This window comes from Nyctereutes procyonoides, unplaced genomic scaffold (genome assembly GCF_905146905.1).
Source record: "Nyctereutes procyonoides isolate TBG_1078 unplaced genomic scaffold, NYPRO_anot_genome, whole genome shotgun sequence".
In the NCBI taxonomy this organism is placed as follows: Eukaryota; Metazoa; Chordata; class Mammalia; order Carnivora; family Canidae; genus Nyctereutes; species Nyctereutes procyonoides.
This window is the reverse complement of record NW_026575049.1, coordinates 64,583,646-64,608,523: the sequence shown is the minus strand read 5'-3', so window position 1 is coordinate 64,608,523 and position 24,878 is coordinate 64,583,646. Positions and strand designations below refer to the sequence as shown.

General features: G+C 37.5%; 1 protein-coding gene across 3 annotated transcripts in view; it reads right to left on the bottom strand.

The window, feature by feature from the left end:
- UGP2 (UDP-glucose pyrophosphorylase 2) overlaps nt 1–24,878 on the bottom strand; it is a 66,882-nt gene that overhangs the window by 22,932 nt on the left and 19,072 nt on the right. The gene's annotated exons all lie outside the window — the stretch shown is intronic.

Below are 24,878 nucleotides of genomic sequence, written 5' to 3'. Positions count from 1 at the left end.
TACCACTAATGCATACACTTAGAAATGATCAAGATAAAAAAAGATTAAAAAAATAATCAAGATAAATGGTACATTTTATGTGTATTTCATAACTAAAAGCATTAAGAAACTTTTAAGTGCTTTTTGTGGGTGTTATGTGGTGGGCACACATGTATACCCCATCAAGGTGTCCAAGGACCACAGAGCAAAAATATCACTTCCTTTAGAAGCCTTTTATGGCCCTCATACCCCCAGGAGTGGATCGGACACAACTCCTAATTTCAAGTACTACCAGCTTCTGTTAATAGCAATTATTACAGTGTCTCCATATTGTCTCCTCACACTTCCTATGTGTTCCACGACTGTAAACTCCACAAGGAAAGGAAATGCCGGGTAATGCCCCCCTGCACCGTATTTGTCACCTTCACCTGTCAGGCTTCTTGGTGGCACTCACATATCTGTGAGTAAATGAATGGAACAAATAGAGATTAATATTAATAAGTGAAATCTGTTCTTGGAATTTTTTTCTTTTTAATGCTAAGTTTAAATCAAAAGTGGTTTAACCATTAAATAGAAACCAGATTACAAACCCCCATTATTTTAATTCAAGGAAGAAGTACTGGATCAGCATACATCATATATAATTTTGATAAAGAAAACCTAAATCTAAGACTTTGCATAAATAATGTTTATAGGCCATATTAGTAATTATAAAACAATCCCTCTGTGATAAGTAAGCAAATAAAACAATCACATAATAAACAGCCTGGAAAAGTACATTTCCTAAGAAAATTATTTTGTCTTCTTCTGCTTATAAATTATAAAAACACAAGGAAAACTATCAAATCAAGCTAGCTATTAATAATGTCATTAGCTCCTACATCTTTGGGGTTTTTCAAAATTATTTTTAATTATTCTAAAGTAAATAAAACTGTGGACAGGAAAACATGAGAACAATTTTTCCAATTGTAGAGAGAATAAGCTGAATCCTCATGTCCAAAGGCAAAAATTTTAAGAGGGGATAAGCAAACACATCCTTTCAAAGACCAAGTCAGGAATCTTGGCACCAGCATTGTTCTCTACACAGTTACTCTCATCAGCATCAAGCCTGAAACTTATGCTCAGTATCCTTCAACACAATCTGCTACCTCAGGGACTAATGTTAGCCCTAGTAAAAATCTCAGCAAGAACTATTACCAGGAGTGACAATCATAAAAGTCACTTATTTTCACCCTAAGTCTCATGTTGCCCAAACTTAAATACCATGCCTTTTTGTTATATAAAGATAAGAATCATAGGAATTACTATAAGGAAAAGGATAGTTCTATATTAAATATTTTAAGCAATAATACAAATAGCCAATGGAAAAATCCAACCTAATAATCAAAAAAATAAAACTTTAAAGATATTTTTCATCTTCACCAGCAAATATTCTTTACAGCAATAATATTTCAATGTTTTAATAACTGTAGTGAAACTGGCAATAAAATAGGTATAGATCTTTACTCAATATTAATTCAGAGAGGCCTTTCCCATCTCCACCTACCCTATCTAAAATAGCATCTCTACTGCTTATTCTCTGTATCCTGTCTCATCTTTTTCTTCATGTCACACATCACTATTGGAAATTACCTTATACATCCTGTATTGTCCACTCCATCACTAGACTGTAATCTAGAAATGAGATGAGGGTAGGGCTTTGTCGGTATGGTCCTCTACTATTTAACTGGCACTCAAAAAAATGCTGAGCCAATAAATTAATAGAAAGGGGCAAACTGGTATACTTTTCTGAAAAGCAATTTGAAATACCTAACAAGAAACTTTAGGAAGTTCATATCCTCTGAAAAAAGGCCAATTCTCGTTATTCTTCAAAATAAATCAGAGATGCAAAGATTTATGTATAAATATATTCATCACAGGATTTTTAAACTTAAGTTCAATTCATTAACATATCGTGTATTAGTTTCAGAGGTAGAGTTTAGTGATTCATCAGTGCATATAACAATGCCCAGTGCTCATCACATCACGAGCCTTCCTTAATGCCCATCACCCCTTTAGCCCATCACCCCACCCACCTCCCCTCTAGCAGGTGAAGAGTCTCTTATGGTTTGTCTCCCTCTCTGATTTCATCTTATTTTATTGTTCCCTTCCTTCCCCCTATGCTCCTGTTTCTCAAATTCCACATATGAGTGAAGTTATATGTCTTTCTTTGATTGACTTATTTAGCTTAAGGCCTCTAGTTTCATCCATGTCATTGCAAACGGTAAGATTTCATTTTTTTGATGGCTGAGTAATATTCCAGTGTGTGTGTGTGTGTGTGTGTGTGTGTACACACCACATCTTTTTTTTTTTTTTTTACACACATCTTTATTCATTCATCTGTAGATGGACATCTGGCTCTTTCCATAGTTTGGTTATTGTGGACACGGCTGCTATCAACACGGGGGTGCAGGTGCCCCTTTGGATCACTGTGTTTGTATCCTTTGGGTAGATACCTACTAGTGACAATTGATGGGTCATAGGGTAAGCTCTACTTTTAATTTTAACCTTTTGAGGAACCTCCACAGTTTTCCAGAGTGGCTGCACCAGCTTGCATTGTCACCAGCAGTGTAAGAGGGCTCCCCTTTCTTCACTTTCTCACCAACATTTGTTGTTGGAATTGTGATGCCGCCACCACCATAATGTGATACCAACTTACCTTTGGCTATTTTGGGTATTTTCTGGTTCCATAGAAATGTTCAGAATTATTTTTTCCAACTCTGTGAAAAATATTGATGATATTTGATAAGGATTGTGCTGAATGTATACATTGCTCTGGGTAGCACAGACATTTTAACAATATTCTTCCAATCCTCCAAACAGGCATGGGATGTTTTTCCATTTCTATGTATCTTCTCTCAATTTCTTTTATAATTGTTCTATAGTTTTCAGAGTACAGATCCTTTCTTTCTTTGGTTAGGTTTATTTAGGTATCTTATGGTTTTGGGTGCAAACATAAATGGATTGATTTCTCTTTCTTCTGTCTCATTGTTAGTGTCTAGAAATGCAACTTTTTTCTGTGCATTGATTTTATATCCTCTCACTTTGCTGAATTCCTATATGTGTTCTAGCAATTTTTGGGAGGAGTCTTTTGGGTTTTCCACATCACATCATATATGAAGAGTCAGAGTTTGACTTTGTTGCCAATTCAGATGCCTTTTATCTCTTTTCGTTGTCTGATTGCTAGGCTACGACTTCTAGTACTATGTTAAACAACAGTGGTGAGAGTGGACATCCCTGTTCTGTTCCTGACCTTAGTAGGAAAGCTGAAAGCTTTTGAAAGTTGATAATGATATTTGCTGTGGGCTTTTTGTACATGGCTTTTATGATATTGAGATATGTTCCCTCTACCCCTACACTATGGAGACTTTTAATCAAGAAGGGATGTTGTATTTTGTCAAATGCATTTTCTGCATTTATTGAGAGGATCATATGGTTTTTACCCTTTTATTAATGTGTTGTATCACATTGGTAGATTTGCAGATGTTGAACCACCCTTGCAGCCCAAGGATAAATCCCACTTGGGGATGGTGAACAATCCCCTTAATGTACTATTGGATCTTATTGGCCAGTATCTTGGTGAAAATTTTTGCATCCATGTTCATCAGGGATATTGGTCTGTAATTCTTTTTTGTGAAGTCTTTGTCTGGTTTTGGATCAAGTTAATGCTGACCTCACAGAGTTTAGAAGTTTTCCTTCCATTTCTATTTTCTAAAACAGCCTCAGAAGAATAGGTATTCTTTTAAAAAAAATATTTTATTTATTTATGGTAGAGAGAGAGAGAGAGAGAGAGAGAGAGAGAGGCAGAGACACAGGCAGAGGGAGAAGCAGGTTCCACGCCAGGAGCCCAACGGGGAACTTGATCCTGGGACCCCAGGATCATGCCCTGGGCCAAAGGCAGGCACCAAACCGCTGAGCCACCCAGGGGTCCCACGGTATTAATTCTTTAAATGTTTGGTAGAATTCCCCTGGAAGGCCATCTGGTCCTGGACTCTTGTTTGTTGGGAGATTTTTGATGACTGATTCAATTTCTTTGTTGGTTATGGGTCTGTTCAATTTCCTATTTCTTCCTATTTCAGTTTTGTTAGTTTATATGTTTCTAGGAATATACCCATTTCTTCCAGATTGCCTAATTTGTTGGCATATAGTTGCTCATAATGTTTTTTTTAAAAAAAATTTTATTTATTTATGATAGGCACACAGAGAGAGAGAGAGAGAGAGGCAGAGACACAGGCAGAGGGAGAAGCAGGCTCCATGCACCGGGAGCCCGACGTGGGATTCGATCCCGGGTCTCCAGGATCGCGCCCTGGGCCAAAGGCAGGTGCCAAACCACTGCACCACCCAGGGATCCCTCATAATATGTTCTTATAATTGTATTTCTTCAGTGTTGACTGTGATCTCTCTGATTTCATTTATGATTTTGTTTGAGTCCTTTCTCTTTTATTTTTGATAAGACTGGCTAGGGGTTTATCCACCTTATAAATTCTTTCAAAGAACCAGCTCCCAGGTTCATTGATCTGTTCTACTGTGCTTGTTTCTATTTCATTGACTTCTGCTCTGATCTTTATTAATCCTCTTCTCCTGCTAGGTTTAGGCTTTATTTACTGTTCTTTCTCCAGCTCCTGTAGGTGAAGGGTTAAGTCATGTATTTGAGACTTTTCTTGTTTCTTGAGAAAGGCTTGTATTGCTATATACTTCCCTCTTAGGACCACTGTTGCTGCATCACAAAGGTTTTGAAGAGTTGCGTTCTCATTTTCCTTTGTTTCCATGAATTTTTTTCATTGTTCTTTAATTTCCTCGTTGACTTCATTTTTTAAGAGGATGCTCTTTAACCTCCATGTATTTGTGTTCCTTCTAAATTTTCTCTTGTGACTGAGTTCAAGTTTTAAAGCATTATGGTCTGAAATATAGAGGGAATAATCTCAATCTTTTGGTACCAGTTGAGATCCGATTTGTGACCCTCTATATGATCTATTCTGAAGAATGTTCCATGTGTATTCAAGGAGAATGTGTATTCTGTTGCTTTAGGATGAAATGCTTTGGATACATCTTTGAATACATTTTGGTCCATCTGGTCCAGTATGTCATTCAAAGCCCTTGTTTCCTTGTTGATCTTCTGCTTAGATAATCTGTCCATTGTGTGAGTGTGGTGTTAAAGGCCCCTACTATTATTGTATCATTATTGTGTTTCTTTAATTTTGTTATTAATTGATTTAATTGGCTCCTCCTGTCATGATCCAGGAGTATTTCTTTCTTTCTCTCAGCTTTAATCTCCATCATTTTGTCTTCTACTCTCTTCTGCCTCATTTATCCTAGCAGTAAGAGCCTCCATTTTTTATTGCATCTCAGTAATTGCCTTTTTTATTTCAACCTGATTAGATTTTATTTCTCCAGTAAGGGATTATCTACTGTCTTCTATGCTTTTTTCAAGCCCAGCTAGTATCTTTATAATCCCTGTTTTGAATTCTAGTTCTGACATCTTACTTATGTCCATATTGATTAAATCCCTGGAAGTACTGCCGCTTGTTCTCTCTTTTAGGGTGAGTTCTTCGGTCTTGTCATTATGTCAAGAAAAGACTAGATGAAGAAGAGAGAAAATACAAAAATAGCAACACCACCAGAAAAATATACACTAAACAAATCAGAAGAGAACAGAAACTCCCTTTCCCACAAAAAAAAAAAAAAAAAAAAAAGAGACAGAGAAAATAAAATCAAACAGAAGGTGAACAGAATGATAAACTAGATCTTGGTATATATTTTGGTCTGTTTGTTAGAAGAAACTAGATCCCAAAATAGGAAAGCAAGAAAAATTTATTTATATATATAAATTAAATACACACACACACACACACACACACACACACACACAAAGTTGAATACTATGAAAGGAAGCCAAAATTGAAAATATATATATATATATAAACATAAATGTAAAAATGAAAATTAAAAGACTTAAGAAAATAATTGATAAAACAGCTGGAAAGGAAAAAATATTTTAAACTGAAAGATTAAAGAAGAAAAAACTACAAATGCTATATACTGTTTTCCCCAAAAAACTGGAGTTTGCAGTTCTTTATGATTGGTAAACTTGGTATTTGCCAGATGTTCCTGCTGGTCTTCTGTGGGAGAGGCCTGTTGTGCTGATTCTCAGGTGTCTAAGCCTGCGTGGAATTACATGGCCTTTGCCCCCTTACACTATGGTTCAGTGTAAGGGGCTCTGGATAGCTCTGTGTCTTTTGTTCCCTGAAGGCTTTCAGCACCAATTTGGAGGATGAAAATGGCAGTGCCCTGATCTCTACTCCCTGAGCTGAAAACATGTGTCCCCACTCTTCAGTGCACTCTCACAAAAAAGGAGTCAATTGCTCTTGTCTCCCTGGTTTCCTTCTGAGCTCTGTGTTCACCCAGCCTGTGACTGGGCATTTTTATCTGAGGCACTCAAACCCATTTCAAGTCTTTAAACTTTAGACTCCTAAGGTACTCACCCATACAGCTCCTCCTGGGGGTCTCCGTGCGGTTCAGTCACTTGCTGGGCCTCTGCTCAGAGAGCCGTCACGTGGCCGTGCAGTGGCTTAAGGCTTATGGCAACACTGAACGGAATTTACTGTTTTCAGCCAGTTTCCCTGCTCCAATGGTTGGTAAAGTCTGTCACACTCAGGCATCCCTGTTCTTTCTGTGACTCCAGGGATCCGGAGACCACACTGTCCCACCTGGGATTCCGCCCTGCTTCCTGAGCACCTTTCAGGCAGACTTCTAAACATTGATTTTGTGCTCCACTACTTCTAACACTTTCCAGTACCTGGCTTAAAAGACTCCCCCCCCCCCCCGTGGTTTATCTTCCCATATATCACCTCAGATTCATGTCTCTGCACCTCCTACCTTGCAAAAATGGTTGCTTTTCTATTCGTAGAATTGCAGGAATTCTTTTCTCAGATCTCTGGTTGATTTCACGGGAGTTCAGAATGATTTGATATCTTAGCTGAATTCCAGGGACAAGATGAAATGAGGGTTCCCTATTCCTCTGGCATCTTAATTCCCCCAGGATTCTTATACTAGAGAAAATTACCATCAACCTACATGTACAAATATAAGAGAATCTCCAGAAATAACAAAAACTGAAACAACTGTACAAACTTCCCACCCTCAGGTTCCTGTCAACTCTTCCTAATATATTTCCTTCAAAGTGATGAGTTTGAGTCATTATTTCCCACCATCAAAAAACAAAGAAAAAACATCTGATTTCCAAAGTGTTTGAAAAAGCCTTGCTTCATGATATATGATCAAAAAACAAATCCTAAATGGTTATCAGCCACCCATCCTACTTTGTCACCTAAGCTTTGAGAATCCAATGCCAGCAACATTCTGTAAAGTTTCCCCAGCTCATTAAACTTTACACCCCACAGTTAACACACACCCCTTTAGGTACCTACAGTTCCACATAGTACGAGAATGGGCACCTGATTCTTTTAATAGCTATGATAGTCCTCTGAGATGAGGCCAACCCCTCACATGTATCTTGAGTTTAGTAGATAAAAAGTCATGGATGGAGTTGCTGGTTAAATACAATTCCACATACACCCTAGGGCTTTCACTATGTGGATCTTCAATAAAACTCATCTAACAGAATGGTGCAGCTAATCATCTTTATTATGGAGGACATTACGTTGTTTATTCTCACTGGCTTGACAGAGTACAGACCTCCTGAAATCCTAAAGGTTAAAGAAGAAAGTTACAGAATTTTTAAAAAGGATTCTGTCCATCATCTTAATACAGTTCTGTTGTTTGTACTGTATCCAAGATAGCACCTGACACCAACAAGTTACTTAATAAATATTTGTTGAATATACAGCAATAATAAACATTTATGGAATCTTTATCAGAGGGCCTGGCATATAGTAAATGCTTTGCATACATTCTCAATAATCCTTACTAAAATCATACTTTTATTATGTCTACTTCATATGAGGAAGGAAATTAAGGCTTAAATGCAGTTAAATAACCTGTCCAATGTTATGTGGCTACAAATAATGAATCTGGCATTTAAAGCTCAGGAGCCTGTATTCTTGACTTCACTGACATTACTGCTAAACAGGGGAGAAAAAAGTGTTAATACACTGAAAGAGAATAAATTCAGTACACTTGTGTAGTTGGTTTTGTAATGGAATATATTAGTGATTGATACGAAGCATAAGGTAACTGCTCAAATACCTACTGACTAAGCATATGATTGAGAATATTCTAGCCCAAGATCATGAGATATTTTAAACTATACAAGTTTGCTCAATACATATCAACGTATAGAAACTAAGCTGCAAGAGGGTCAGTTAACCCTAATAAAAAGTAGCTAAAAACAAAAACAAAATTAAAGAGAGCCATTTCTGTAATGATGACCGAGAACTTTAAGTAGTCTGAATTCACTATGTAATATGGAATTTAGGATACAAGAACTTAAAGAACAGCCACCTAAAAACTCACTCTCACTTGCCTCCTAAAAACTGATTCCAACTGCCTACTATTAGGCTAAGGACCTCCCATCTCCTGTTATCTCCCATCTTCTGTATCATCTTCTTAGTTCAGCCAAATTGATCCCTCCTGACAATGAACTGCTGACATATTCTGTATACAAGGTAAGTCTACCTTGTCTACTTTCATCTCTCACTCATTTCCATTCTTATTTGCCAGCAGTACTACAGAAACTGTAGTTCTTAGAGCACCTTCCACTCTTTTGTCCCTTTGGGCCTTTGCACATTTTATTCTCTTAAACCTGAAATATCCACCTGACTTTTTGGGCAAACACTTATACCTCAAGTTCCTTTTTTTTTTTTAAAAAAAGATTTTATTTATTTATTCATGAGAGAGAGAGAGAGAGAGAGAGGCAGAGACACAGGCAGAGGGAGAAGCAGGCTCCATGCAGGGAGCCTGATGTGGGACTCAATCCCAGGACTCCAGGATCATGCCCTGAGCCAAAGGCAGACATTCAACTGCTGAACCACCCAGGTGTCCCTCAATCCTCAGTTCTAACATCACCTCTTCATCCCGAACTTCCCAACTTCCCAGCTGCTCCTTTTCCTTCTACACTTGGTACAAATACCAGAAACCCATTTATTTAAAACATTTTGGAGAGGTTTAAATTTTTAATTTAATAAATAAGTCCAAATATAGAATCATGAAAATGTTTTAAATATATAAACTATATCAACTTTTTGTTCATTCATTCACAAAGGTCTTTTCCTTAGATACGGTATAGATATACTGACTAGAGGTATATCACCTTATGTAAAGCACACCAAAAAATATACCATGTGTTGATTTCCAGTTTCAGTTCTTTAAGTGGACCAAGGACATAGTCATTTGTAAAACAATCTGCATACAGAAGATCATTCTAGATTTATGCAATTTTCTTAATCTTTCATACTTGTCTTGCCCACACCTAATTTAACAATTGCTTCTCCCCCAAAGCATTCAACTCAATTTTCATTAATAACTATCTTAAACCCATTCCATTAGTTTACAAAAAATTTAATTACATTATGCCATACAATAATTACAACTAGTATTAACAGGTTTGGGAATAAATAAATTAACTTTTAGTGAACAAGCTATTTCACTAGTGAGAAAAGAACTTACAATACAGAGTACACCCAAGTATTCAAAGAAAATGGAGAACATCAGTTAATTTCTCTAGTTGGTTAGGTGGAAGCTGGTTAGTGAAGTGCCTTCAGAATTACCCTCAGCTATTATCCCATTGTACCATAAACATACCTTTGTGTAAACATCTTCCCTACTAAACCAAAAATTCTAAACTAATTTGCTACTGAAGGCTTGTGTAGTTAGTCCTCAAGGCAGCTGGGCAGAACCTGAAGCAGCAGAAGTGCCTCCCTCCCAGCTAAACAACCTCTATTTATCCTCTTAACTTCCTAATGTATATCACTGTACAGGAGAAGAAGGGCAGCACTGTGCTCTTTAAAAGAAGTGACTCTTTTATTTTTTCATTTCTCATTGTTAAAATAGCACATTTGATAAATTTGCATAATAAAAGATATGAATAAAGGAGACTTTAATAGCTTCATGTAGTGCCTATAGGTAAGCCAGACAAAGACTTCAGCCAGGGAGATGTGACTGCTAAGAGTAAGCCTGGGCCAGGGAAGCAGCAATAGGAAGTTAATCTTTAAATTACCTCATTTATGTATGCATTTTGTTTTCTCTCTCCCACTAGAATGACATGCAATGAGTATTAGGCCCTTGTTTATCTTGTTTACTTGTATCCCAGCCCCTGGACCAATGCCCACTACACAGTAGCTCTTCAGTAAGTATTTGTTAAATGTGTTGCCAGAAGAACCTCAAAGAGAAGTGAAGGTATTTTAGCTCTAAGGGAAGTAGTGGAGCCTACTCAACAGTTCTTCTCAAGGAATGGAAAAATGATGGGAAAGCCATGCTTTAAAGACCTTCATAACTTTGACTGATGGCACCTGATGATTATTCTGTAACACCCTGGTGGTTAAGGGTCTGAGCTCAGACAGATCTGGACCTAATCTAAATTCTGGTTCTGCCACTCATTTATTAGCTAAGTAAAGTTGTGTGGACAACTCAATCCCTCTTACTCTCAGAGTTTTCCACTGTGAAACAAAGTTAACACTGTAAGCTCCCAGAGTTGAGGATCATGCAAAGAACTGAGAACAATGCTTGGCACATTAATGAATAAATGTTTACCATTACTGCTGTATTTCTATTGTTATTATTTTAATATTGCTATTATATTGCTGATAAGCACATAAAGAACACCACATTCTATATTCTAAAGATAAAGACATTCTGTGCTCTAGAGATTCTATATTTCCTGAAGAGCTCCATTACTGTTACTAATAGATACCAATGAACCAGGTTGTTGGACTACCTGGTTCCAATCAGGGTTCTTCCTCTTAGGCAAATTACTAACTCTGAACTTCTGTTTCCTTTTTCGGAAAATGAGCACAATAGTGGCCTGTCTTCCAGGTCTTTTGTGAATATTAAATGAGATCACAAATATATAGGATTCAGTACAACATGCAATATAAAATCACCCCAACACTGATGATAAATTTGATGATAAATTTGAGCTATACAGAGCTTTGCATATGTAGGTTTTTATGAATTTTTTAAAAATGAAAAGTACTTAAAGCTTTGATTCATTAAAAAACAAAAACTTTTGGCTTGGTATTTGTTTCATGCTGTTTAAAAGAAAAACAGAAAACTTTCCAGTCTCCTGAAGGCTTTAGGACTATGTGAAATGAAGACACTTGTCTTAAACACACCTGTCTATAAACATAAATCTTTGCTTAATGGTATACTTCCACCACCATTCTCCATATTTAGTCTAGTCATAGGTTCCCTTCTGGCATTTCCATGTTTCTTCTCAGCTATCTTTTATTTATTTTCCGTTTTCAACGTGGGACAAAAACTCCATCAGCACTTTCAGCAATTATTTTGTACTTCTTTTGACTCAGCAGGAAGTTTAAAAATAGGATATAGGTAACAAAACCCAGCTTGGATAGCTATATAATGTTTCTAGTTAAAAACAGTGTTTCTTTGCAACTTTTCTATAAATCAAACTATTCTAAAACTAAAAAGCTACTTTTTAAAATATTTTATCTATTTATTCATGAGAGACATGGGGGGGGGGGGCGGAGACATAAGCAGACGAGAAGCAGGCTCCATGCAGGGAGCCCGACATGAGACTCGATCCCAGGTATCCAGGATCACACCCTGGGCTGAAGGTGGCACTAAACCACTGGGCCACTGGGGCTGCCCTAAAAAGTTATTTAAAAACACATATTATAAATCACCTCTCACTTATTCAATTCTTATATGTGTATCTACTTACAGCATTATTTTTAAGTTCTGATATCTGCCTCTCAAAGTCCCATACCTACTGACCTCCCATTAAAAACTGTAGCAACTTCCACAATTCTGAAAAGATGTAAAATGGTAATACTCTCATTACAACTGCGTACTTTAAACCCAGTAAAGAGATGACAATAAAATAATTAGCAGAAAACTCAGATGACAATAAGAATCAAACAAAAAATGATAGTTACAGATAGCAAGTGATTCCACAACGTAGGAGTTAACTATGAAGAGAAGGTGCCAACTACAACTGACTATAATCTACAATTTCTTATAGAAATTCTAGGAAGTTCTAAGACTTTGGGGTATTTTTTAACTGCAAAGGGCAAAACTAATATATACAGACAGGGGGAGCTAAGAGGATGGAGGACCCTAGGCTCTCCTAGTCACTCAAACACAGCTAGGTAACTATCAAATCATTCTGGGTACCCAAGAAAATCAACCTGAGAACTGTAGAACAAGGTGCACAAATAGAGAGGGAGAAGACCACATCAAGGAAGGAAGTGCAGAGATGTAGTCTAGGGAACAATCAGATCTCTGGTGCTGGTGCTGCAGAGGGGAGGGGCCTGGTCAGAGAAAGCAAGAGAGGAGTAGGAGTGCACAGGGCAATGCACAAGGAAACATTTCCCCCTAAGCCAGTGGTTGGGAAAAACAAAAGGAGCTGATTTTCTCATTTTCTTCAGTTTTGCAACCAGTGGGGCTCAGAGAGTGGAGTTCTGGAGGTTCATGGGCTTGGCTGGAATAGCAACCTAAGGGCACTGCCCTACTCCTGGAGAGAAGGCAGGCAAGCAACCTGGGGGCAGACTGCGTGATCTGAGGATCACTTAGGACATTTGGTGGAAAGATTGCTCCCTCTTCTTGGAGTGCATCTGTGAGAGGTGCCATTGCCTCTCTGGGGACAAAAGAGCCCACAGATGGGGATCCCTGGGTGGTGCAGCAGTTTAGCGCCTGCCTTTGGCCCAGGGCGCGATCCTGGAGACCTGGGATCTAATCCCATGTCGGGCTCCTGGTGCATGGAGCCTGCTTCTCCCTCTGCCTGTGTCTCTGCCCCCCCCCCCCCTCTCGGTGACTATCACAAATAAATAAAAATTTTTAAAAAATAAAAAAAAAAAGAGCCCACAGATACCACTTCACTCCTTTGACCCTCAGCATAGGCACAGAGACAACTGCTGAGGGTGGCTAAGCCAAACAATGGCTGTCTAGCCTGCGTTGCCACAAATCCCCCCCCCCCACGCTCTGGTATAATTACCCTTCTAGGTCAAAAGTGCATTGGTCCCAGCACAACAAGACCCTCACCCAGGAGACCAGTGCAGGTCCCCACCACACCAGAACCCTAAAGAGTGAAGTTTTAGAAGTCCACAGGCTTGGCTGCAATAGAACTCAAAGTATATTGCATTGCTCTAGGCAGACAAGCAACCCAGAGACATACACAGTAAAAAAACAGCAATCTGAAAAACACCTGTTATGCAAGAGGGGATAATAATTATTCAATTATTCGCTCTTCTGGGAGGGCTTCCCTAAGAGCAACAAGCACAGACTTCCCTCTCTAGGGAAAAGGAACAGGCTGGCACCATTTTCTTCCCCTGCCCCTCAGCATAAACCAATTCCAGTAAACAGCACAGCACCAACACTGGATGCCTAAACTGCTTACAGTAGGTCCCATCCCCCTGTGCTCTGCTGGTACTGCTTTTTTCAGACAGGTGTGCCTAAGGACCAGTGCAGCAGGCCCCTTCCCCCAGAAAACCAGCACAAACCCCCACACACACCACTTCTACTCACTACAGTTCTGCAAAGCTTCAGTTCTAGTGGAAATAGTACCAGGTCTCATTTAACAAGCAGTTTAGAGCACACATAGTAAAAACTTGCCACATTCTGGCCAAGGTCCAAACACTGTCCACTTCAGGCAAGAAGAGCCTCTGCAGATGACTGACCCAAGGGACAGAGCAACCAAACTACAACAGCAGAGTACACACAGCACATACAGAGACTTTGTGAAGCACGAGGCCCTGGAAACTATATGACCTCTTCTTCATAAAGCCATTACTCACAGAAGCAGGACACATAACAAGATATCTAACACAGAAGATGACAGAGACCTAGACAAAATGCCAAGATGGAGGAATTTACCCCAAAAGTAAGAACAAAAAAAGGTCACAGCTGTAAAGAGAAAATCATAAAGATACTCTTTGGGCTTGAGAAAAGCATGGAGGTTATCAGGGAAACCCCTACCATAGAGATAAAAGAGCTACAAAAAACATGGGATGCCTGGGTGGCTCAGTGGTTGGTTCAGGGCCTGATCCCAGGGTCCTGAGATCAAGTTCCATATCAGGCTCCCCGCTTCTCCCTCTGCCTCTATCTCTGCCTCTCTGTCTCTCATGAATAAATAAATAAAACCTTTTAAAAAAATCTTTTTTTTAAAGAGCTAAAAAATATCAGGCAAAAATGAAAAATGCAGTATCTGAGATTTGAGACTGACTGGATATAATGACCACAAGGATGGAAGAAGCAGAGGAATGAGTAAGTGATATAGTAGATAGAATTATGGAAAAATATAGCTGAATAAAGGAAAGAATGATAGATCATGAGAGTAGACTTAGGGAACTCAGTGATTCCATCAAATGTAGTAACATCTGTATCATAGGAGTCCCAGAAGAAGAAGAAAGAGAAGGTTTATTTGAGGAAATTATAGCTGAAAACTTACCTAACCTGGGGAAAGAAACAAATACCTAAATCCAGGAGGCACAGAGAACCCCCATCAAAATTAACAAAAAGCAGGCTAACACCAAGACATATTGTAGTTAAATTTGTAAAATATATTGATAAAGAAAAAAATCCTAAAAGCAGTAAGACAAAGGAAGTCCATAACTTACAAGGGAAGACACATGAGATTAGCAGCAGAACTCTCCACAGAAACATGGCAAGCCAGAAGAGATATATTCAATGTGCCGAATGGGAAAAACCTGCAGCCAAGAATACTCTATCTTGTAAGGATGTTTGTTCAGAATAGGAGAGATAAAGAGTTTCCCAGACAAACAAAAACTAAAAGTTTGTGACCACTAAACCAGCCCTGCAAGAAATGTTAAAGGGGACTCTGAGTGGGAAGGAAAGACCAAAAGTGACTAAGACTAGAAAGGAACAGAAAAAAAATCTCCAGAAACAATGACAGAACAAGTAATAAAATATCAACAAATATATATCAAAATTTACTCTGGGTACAAATGGGGTAAACGCTCCAATCAAAAGACAAAAAAACATGTCAGAATGGATAAAAAACAAGATCCATCTATGTGCTGCCTACAAGAGATTCATTTTAGACCTAAAGACAGTTGCAGATTTAAAGTGAAGGGATGAAAAAACATTTACCATGCAAAAGGACGAACAAATATTGTTCAATGTCCATACTACCCAAAGCAATCTACACGTTTAATGCAATCCCTATCAAAATATCAACAGCATTTTTCACAGAGCTAGAACAAATACTCCTAAAATTTGTATGAAACCACAAAAGACCTCAAATAGCCAAAGCAGTCTTGAAAAAACAAAAGCAAAGCTGGCAGTGTCACAATTCCAGACTTCAAGCTATATTACAAAGTTGTAATCATCAAGACAGTATGGTACTGGCAAAAGAAGACATATAGATCAACAGAACAGAATAGAAAACCCAGAAATGAACCCATAATTATATGATCAACTAATCTTGGACAAAGCAGGAAATAATATCCAATGGAAAAAAAGACCATCTCTTCAACAAATAGTGTTGAGAAGATTGGACAACATGCAAAAGAATGAAGCTGGACTACTTTCTTATACCATACACAAAAATAAATTTAAAATGATGAAAGACCTAATATGAGATAGGAAACCATCAAAATTCTAGAGGAGAACATAACCTCTGACATGAGCCGTAGCAACTTCTTGCTAGATAGGTCTCTCAAGGCAAGGGAAACAAAAGCAAAAATAAATTACTGGTTATTTATCAAGATAAAAAGCTTCTGTACAGGGAAGGAAACAACAAAACTAAAAGGTAACCTTTAAATGGTAGAAGATATTTGCAAATGACATCTGATAAAGGTTAGTACCCAAAATATATAAAGAACTTACAGAACTCAACACCCAAAAAACAACCCAGTTAAAAAATAGGAAGATATGAATAGACATTTTTTCCAAGGACATACAGATGGCTAACAGACACAAAGAAATATGGTCACCATCACTCAGCAATAGGGAAATACAAATTAAAACTCACACCAGTCAGGATGGCTAAAATTAACACAGGATACACATACACACACACACACACACACACACACACACACAAAATACTACTCAGCCAACAAGAAGAATGAAATCTTGCCATTTGTAACAACGTGGATGGAGCTAGGGAGTATTATGCTACGTGTAATAAGTCAGTAAGAGAAAGACAACCATGTGATTTCACTCATATGTGGAATTTAATAAAACAGATGAACATGAGGGTGGGGAGAGAGAGAGGCAGACCAGAAAACATATATTATTAACTATAAAGAACAAACTGCAGGTTGCTGGAGGGGAAGTAGGAATGTGGAGGGGGATGGGTTAAGTGGGTGATGGGTATTAAGGATAGCACTTGTTATGATGAGCACTGGGCATTGTATGTAAGTGAGGAACCACTAAATTCTACGCCTGAAACTAATATTATCCTGTAGGTTAACTAACTGGAATCTAAATAAAAACTTGGGGGAAAAAGTGATATATGCAGATAGTAAAAGAAAAATTAAAATGCTACAAACAGGTCTATATTCATAACCCTTTTAGAGAAATCAGTTGAAGTCATGAAAGTAGTAGTTAACCTTGTAGGGCATTTGGCCCACATCCAAATAGAAGAGATAATAAGAGGTTCAAAATCCATCCCAACCTACTTATGTGACTAGGATTGCTCTTCACTAAAATCAAACTTGTACATTTCTTAAAACCCAATCCTCCTGTTATAGTCTGTGGACAAAAATGCTTCAAAGTAACCATGATAACTCCAAATTTTCTAAAAAATAAAACTGAAGCCAGCCTCTTAACATCATCCTGTGTATGCCCTATACTAGCTTTAAATTCTGTGATACTAAATAGCCAATGATTAAAGCAGTGTTGAGTACCCTGTTAGTTTAAATATGTGATTCACATTGTTGGAGCAGCTCTGGAAGAATGAAGGTGAGGAAAAGGGAAAGGCCAGAGGCTATAAAAAGAAATCTCTATAGAAGATTAAGGTACAGGTATGAGTAGTGGATAAAGGCTAAGAGAAAAACCCGCTGAAGGTGGAACTAGGCTGACCGGCTTCCTTGTGAGAAGTATGAATGAAAGAAAAGGCAATAATTTAGAAAGATATATATTTGCTCAGCTTGTGCTTTCAAGAAAAAAGGTAGAGTGCCCTGGAATCCTGCAAGGGTTTAAGAAATAGTATATTTTAACGTGGCAAAAAGGAACTGTTGGGAATGATGGAAAAGTTCTAATTTTTTATTTTGATGGTAGTTACATGACTGTATGCATTTGCCAAAACTCACACCACTAAAAAGAGTAGTTTATTATATGTAAATCACACCTCAATAAACCCTCAAAAAGAAAAGCCATTCAAAAAAAAAAAAAAAAACCCAGCTAAAATGCTGATTAATCTTATAAGGTTTATCAAAATTGCAATAAAACACAAAAACAAGAATAAGCATCTAATTTTAAACTATTTGGGGGTTTATGTTTTACAATGCTGAAAAATATAAACAAATTGTTTGAGGTATATAGTGAAGCATGTTTTTTAAATTGTGTTTCAATCTTTCACTATTAATGTCTCTCTTAAATGGAAATTGAAGTTTCTGACATCTCTCCAGCAGAATCCACTGGCTGAGAACCTCAGCCAATAAACAGGAGCCACAATTAAAGAGGCAGATACAGAGACTTGTCATCTGGCTCTAGACTTGGAGAGGCAGACATCAGACATAGCCCCCCATATGCTCCACAACCAGAAGACTAGCTACATGCTATAAGCCTATTATTACGACACCCCTATTTTTCTCAAAGCTTTTTTTCCTCTTAAATTTTCCTCCCATCCTCAGAGACGTTCTACCCTGAGGTTACCCAGGAGACCACCTTAACACCAGGATGTCTTTCCTGAGCCTTCATGCAAGTTAGATCCTTCCACAGCATCCAATGGACTGCTTTATCACACTATTCTGTAGTTGGCCTTTTCCTCCACAAACTCGAGGCCAAACTGCAGAAGAGAAAAGAAGACTTATTTTTGTAGCCTCAGCTAGTGACTGGCAGAGGCCACTAAGAGTTTCTTCAATGAGATTCTAGACAGTTCTGCATTAAAGAGAAAGAGAGAGGACAGCCCGTGTGGCTCAGCGGTTTAGTGCCGCCTTCAGTCCAGGGCCTGATCCTGGAGACCCCAGGGATCGAGTCCCACGTCAGGCTCCCTGCGTGGAGCCTGCTTTTCCCTCTGCCTATGTCTCTGCCTCTCTCTCAGTCTCTCATGAATAAATAAAATCTTAAAAAATAAATAAATAAAAATAAAGATGGGGGGGAAAGAGAGAGAGAAATTCTTAACCTTTATAGGTCATGAACCTCTGAGAATCTGAGGGAAGCCAGGAAATCTATCCTAAAAAAAATATGTATTTATGCAGTTTCACCTATAATTTCAAAATATCTATGAAGGGTCTACAATCCTTGCAAAGACTTCCCAGGGTGAGATGCCTGGTAAACATTCCAGTTTCATCTTGACTACACAATGGGACAAGCAGAGTCTGCTATCCACATCTCATTTAAAATAAGGAAAATGGGGAACCCTGGGTGGCGCAGCGGTTTAGCGCCTGCCTTTGGCCCAGGGCGCGATCCTGGAGACCCGGGATCGAATCCCACATCGGGCTCCCGGTGCATGGAGCCTGCTTCTCCCTCTGCCTATGTCTCTGCCTCTCTCTCTCTCTCTCTCTCTGTGACTATCATAAAAAAATAAAAATTTTAAAAAAAGTTAAAAAAATAATAAAATAAATAAAATAAGGAAAATGAATTGCAGTTAACCTTTAAACAATATGAGAGGTTGGAGTACCAACACCCCATGCAGTCAAAAATCTGTGTATTAACTTTTAACTCCCCCAAAACTTACCCACTAATAACCTAACTCTTAACTGGAAGCCTTATCAATAATATAAGCAGTAGATTAACACTTATTTTGTATATGTATTATATATTTTATTCTTATAAGAAAATAAGCTAGAGAAAAAAATCATAGGGAAAAGAAAATATATTTACAGTATTGTAAAAAAAAAAAAAAAACCTCATGCATAACTGGACCCACAGAGTTTAAACCAATGTTGTTCAAAGGTCAACATGGGTTTGAACTGTAAAATGTCCCCAAGGAATTACAGGGCAGAAAGGATTGTAGGTAGGCTTGGTCCATCCATCTTGTTTAATATAAAAACTCTCCCAGAACTAGTCTTGCAGGTTCAGGGCTATCATATAGGAAATAAATGTAAATTCCCTTACAGTTGTACCAGAGTTGAAAGTGTGAAATAGGGATCCCTGGGTGGCGCAGCGGTTTAGCGCCTGCCTTTGGCCCAGGGCACGATCCTGGAGACCCGGGATCGAGTCCCACGTCGGGCTCCCGATGCATGGAGCCTGCTTCTCCCTCTGCCTGTGTCTCTGCCTCTCTCTCTCTCTCTCTCTCTGTGACTATCATAATTAAATTAAAAAAAAATTAAAAAAAAAATAAAAAAAAAGGGATATTTAAAAAAAAAAAAGAAAGTGTGAAATAGGAGAACCTCACAGATATATTCTTCTCATCTGATTATATAAAATGTCTACATAAAAGATAATCTTGGAGACAGTAATAAATAAAATTATCTGCATTAGGCCTTAAAAAACATGAGCCAAGGTCCAAAAAGAATCTCTGTAGGTACGGGTTGAACAGGGGGTAATGGCATGTTCCCAGGGCAGTACTACCATCTATACTTATGTTATGATTTTCCCAAGAAACTCAATACTATGGGACTGGATTGTCCTCTGCTCTGGACACAAGGGCAGTGGTTAAAGACCCTGGTGCAACACAATTACCTGGAGTCTCTCAATGCCAATCATGGAATCAATTTTAAAATGGCCACATAGGGATCCCTGGGTGGCGCAGCGGTTTGGCACCTGCCTTTGGCCCAGGGTGCGATCCTGGAGACCCGGGATCGAATCCCACGTCAGGCTCCCGGTGCATGGAGCCTGCTTCTCCCTCTGCCTGTGTCTCTGCCTCTCTCTCTCTCTCTGTATGACTATCGTAAATAAATTTTAAAAAAAATTTAAAAAAAAAATAAAATAAAATGGCCACATATTTATCATTAGTAGTTCGGTAATGAAATAAATAAGTAACCAAAATGAAATTAAGAATTACAGGCCCAAGATCAGCCTTCTTAGTCACGTTTCCTTCCAGAAATAAAGAGCCCCTATTATATGAAGGCATGTGAAGGAAGGTAGCCCGGGGTGGGCAGGGCAGGGGGAGTTAAATACTGTTGATTTCATCCTAGAATCAAAAGGTAGGGAATTAGTGCTTTAGCAGTACTTGCTAAATTAGTATAAATATGTTTGTTTAGATTAGTAGTTCTATATATTACCAGTTTAAAACTTTTTTTTTATCAAGGAAAAGATAGATTCTTTGGTATCCAGCCATATTCTTGGGACCATTTTCTTAAATATCACTATTTCCTTTTTGTGGAGTACTTTGACATTCAAGATCTTATTTTTCTTTGTAAACACATAAAACAAGTCTCTAATGGCTATATCACTTGCTGACTACAGTTGGAAAACTTTCACTTGACATAGGATACTCAAAGCAAACCGTCTTGTGTCATATCATGTTGAATCTTTAGCCAAACTATCTCCAGTAAGTCCTTCAAAAAGGATGTGCAAACATTAGCTGCACAATATGATTCATCTTCCAAAAAAAAAAAAACATTATGTATTTTTACTCTGCACACATATACTAACTTTCCTGGATGCCTTATCATTTAAACATACACATTTTAATGTTTTTACTGATAGACTAAGAAAAGATCTCTATTTTATGGAGCACAACAAAAAAATCTGTTGAAGCTAAAGTCACATTATAGGATATTCTATATGCCAATTCTCTGCATTAAAAAAAAAAAAAAAGAGCTGAGCCCATATAACTCTTCCCCATTCACAAATAAATCCCCGCCCTTTTGGAGACTTTAAAACAAGAACAATGACAATCAAGTCAACCAGGGACCTTGTCTTCCTATCTAAATTAAAAAAAAACTTCTTGTTTCTTTATCTAGTTCCCACGCTTCTACATCCAACATATAAACTCAAACATTAAGCTTGGTCAGGAATGAGATATTCACAGACTCTCTAGAAAACAATAAAATGGTCAAATGAAACTGTATATGCCAATTGGTCCTTCCTTGCTCTAATCCAAAACACCTTAATACATAAGACTTTCTCTTATTTATATAGCTGAATGTCAAGATATACTTTGATTATAACATTTATATAGTTAATATTCAGAAAACAAAGGCAGAGCATTATCTATACCATAACTCCATAAATTGGGTTCTTTTTTCTTAGCTATAATTCAATAAAATATGGACTCCTTATTTATTTTTTTTTTTAAATTAGGCTTCATGCCTAGTGTGGGGATCAAACTCATGACCCTGGGATCAAGAGTCAGATGCTCTACCAACTGAGCCAGTGAGGCGCCCCTGTACTCAATAGGCATTTCAGAAGAACGTGTATGTGCAGAACAAACTCATGGTTGCCAAAGGGGAGCCGAGCGGGAGATACAGGCTTCCAGTTATACAATGAGTAAGTTATAGGAATAAAAGGTACACCACATTGAATACAGGCAATGGTATTATAGTAGTTCTGCATGGGGACAGAATGTAGCTACACTTGCAGTGAGCGGTGAGCATTGCAAAATGTATAAAAATGTCAAGAATCACTATATTGTACACCTGAAAGTAATGTAACATTATGTGTCAACTACACTTCAACAAAAAGTTGTTTTGATTAAAAAAAAAAAAAACACATGTACATGCTTACTGACCAGAACTAAAATGAAGTATTTAACATAGTAGGCAAGAGTAAAATGTGCATGATGTAATGAGCACTTGGGAGACTGAGGAGTCACTGAACTCTACCTCTGAAACTAATAATACACTATATGTTAATTGCATTTAAATTTTTTTAAAAGAAAAAATAAGAAAAATTTAAAGTAAAATGACAACATAAAATTTCAATGCCTACTTATAAGAATATCCTTCAGTCTAATAAAATTTTTAAAAATATTTTTATCTTAAAATTAATCATCTGAACTGAAAAGGGGACTTCATGTCAGTTTCCTGGACGCCAAAGAAGTAAAGAAAACTACTGAAGAACTTCTATGAATAAGTATATTAAAACAGGCTCAGCAAAAATTTTCCATGAAGGCCCAGGACAGAATTCTGTTAGGTTGTATAGACCACATGGCCTCAATTCTCACTCTTCAACTCCACATTGTCACATGACAGTAGCTATAGGCTGTGTTCCAATAAAACTTCATAAAACAAGATGGCCAACTGGTAGTTGGCTAACTCCTATACAAAAACAGAGATACCCTATAATGACAATGTTTATGAGCACAGCTTTGATGCAAGGCTGACATGAGAAATATTACTCTAAATAATTATTCTCCCACAATACTTTCTTTTTTGGTTAGAAGGCTAAAGTATAACCTGCATTTAAAAATCAAAAACCTGTGTGTACTAAGGAAAGTTGTGTTTTGAGAGGAAAATTGATTTGTGTATAATCTCTATGACAAAAGAGAAAATCTGCAGGTAAGGGGATAAGGAAAAAGGGAGCTAGAAAAATGTAGGGAAGCAAGGTGAACAACATAGTCTCATGATCTATAATCTCAGAACTATTTGCAAAAGTTGTTAACATACAGAGTAACATCTGTGGCCTCAAGAAGCTCAGGACATAAAAGAGCAAACTTATCTTTTGCCTCTGTACTCTGAAACCTTCAACACTAAGGGCATATGGGATTATAAGTATTTTCTTAAAGATGCTTAAAACCTAGGTTTCAAAATTTTTAATGAAGACTTATACTTTTATAAACAGAGAGAAGACTTCACAAATCAAATTAAGCCAGAATTCTATTTACTTAATTCTTTTTCCCTATCAACTCTGCATTACTCTCAGTAATTATCACTATAGGCACACAGCCTCTTGAAAGTGTCTGTGAGAACCTTGTTGGGGATGGTAGTACTGAACTGGAAAAATCCCTAGGTGGTTCTGGTCCCTCCCTCCCTCCCTTCTTTCTGTACCCTGCAATGCCTATTTCAAGAAACCCTTCTTTATATCACAGTCCTCTCTCAAAATAAAGAAACTCTGCCTCTGCCACTGCTCTTTCTTCTCTCTCTCAAATAAATAAGTAAAATAAAATAAAATAAAAACAGATAGGTAGATTTCTCACTGGCAAAGCAGAATCTTGAACCTTAAACTGAAAGTAACAAATCTGTGTTCTTTCTTTCAAGGTAGGCTCTATCATCAAATGGTTAAGTTTATATAGGAAAAAAACAAAGTCCAAGTATACAAGCAAGAATTACACTTTTACACCCAGGTCTATCATTAATTAGAAAAATTAAGTTATTTCAGTTAGGAATACATTTCTAGGCAAAAATCATAGTTACTTAAAAGGAGAGAAATACACTTGCCTAAATTTTTGTTATAACTTTAGGCTTATTCCCAGACATTTTTAAAAATCCGACTGAATTTACAAATAGCCCCTTTTTAAAAAACTAACTATCCTAAAGACTTCTATTCTTTTTTGTTTTTCAGGAGAAAATATTATTAATTCTACACTAAAACCAGAAAAATAAATCATAATTCATTCACTAAAGCCAAGGAATCAAAGTCCAAAACAGACCTTAAACACAGACAGGCACATAGATACATACACACACACATACACACACACAGAGTAATTGGAAAGCAATATATGGAAGTAGATTTTTAATTTCAATATCAAAAATGAGAGACTCCTTTGTTAGGTGGGATTTATTTATTTATTTTATTTATTTATTTTTTACACTGAGCATATAATTCAGAATTTTAACAAGTTTAAGAACTGAAAAGCATTTTCCACATACTGGAAATAAAAGCACTCCTAACCAGGAACTGTAAGATTTTCCCAGCAAAAAAATACAAGAGTCTCCATTAGCTTAAGCCACAATAAATGGTATATAAATGAATGCATGGTTATGTTCCAATAAAACTTTACAAACGGTCAGTGGAACAGCCTTCAGGCAGTACTTTACAAACCTCTGCTTTCAACAGCATTGTTTTAAAGCCAGTATTGGATTACCTAAGACTGTATACATTTAAGGGGTGCCTGAGTAGCTCAGTTAGTTAAGTGTCTGCCTTTGGCTCAAGTCATGGTCACTGAGTCCCAGGATCCAGCCCCATATCGGGCTCCCAGCTCGGCAGGGAGTCTGCATCTCCCCCTGCTCCTGCTCTCTCTTTACTGCTCTTTCTCCCTCTCAAATAAATAAATAAAATAAATTCTAAAAAAAGATTATAGACATTTAAGATATAAACTATCTACATACAATTGCTCCACTCTACCAAGTCTCTTCTACCTGCAATGAAAAGTACTACAAAGCAGCAGATGTCAAAGGAGAAAGAAAAGTCAATACTTTACCAAAACGTATTCTCTAGACAATAAATGCATTTAGATCATCCACTCAACAAACATTTGCTCAGGACGCATGGTCCCCTGACTTCAAGGTCTAGCATGAAGAAAATACACACATACAATCAACTAGTACTCAAGCCAGCTAAGTGCCACATGTACTACCACTAGTACCTGAAAAATGCTTCATGGTTTAACATGTTTCCACATATGTTTCTTAATAAAGCCTCATGGCAACCCTGTAAAATACCTAAGTCACTTGATATTATTCTCATTTTACATAAAGCTCATAAGT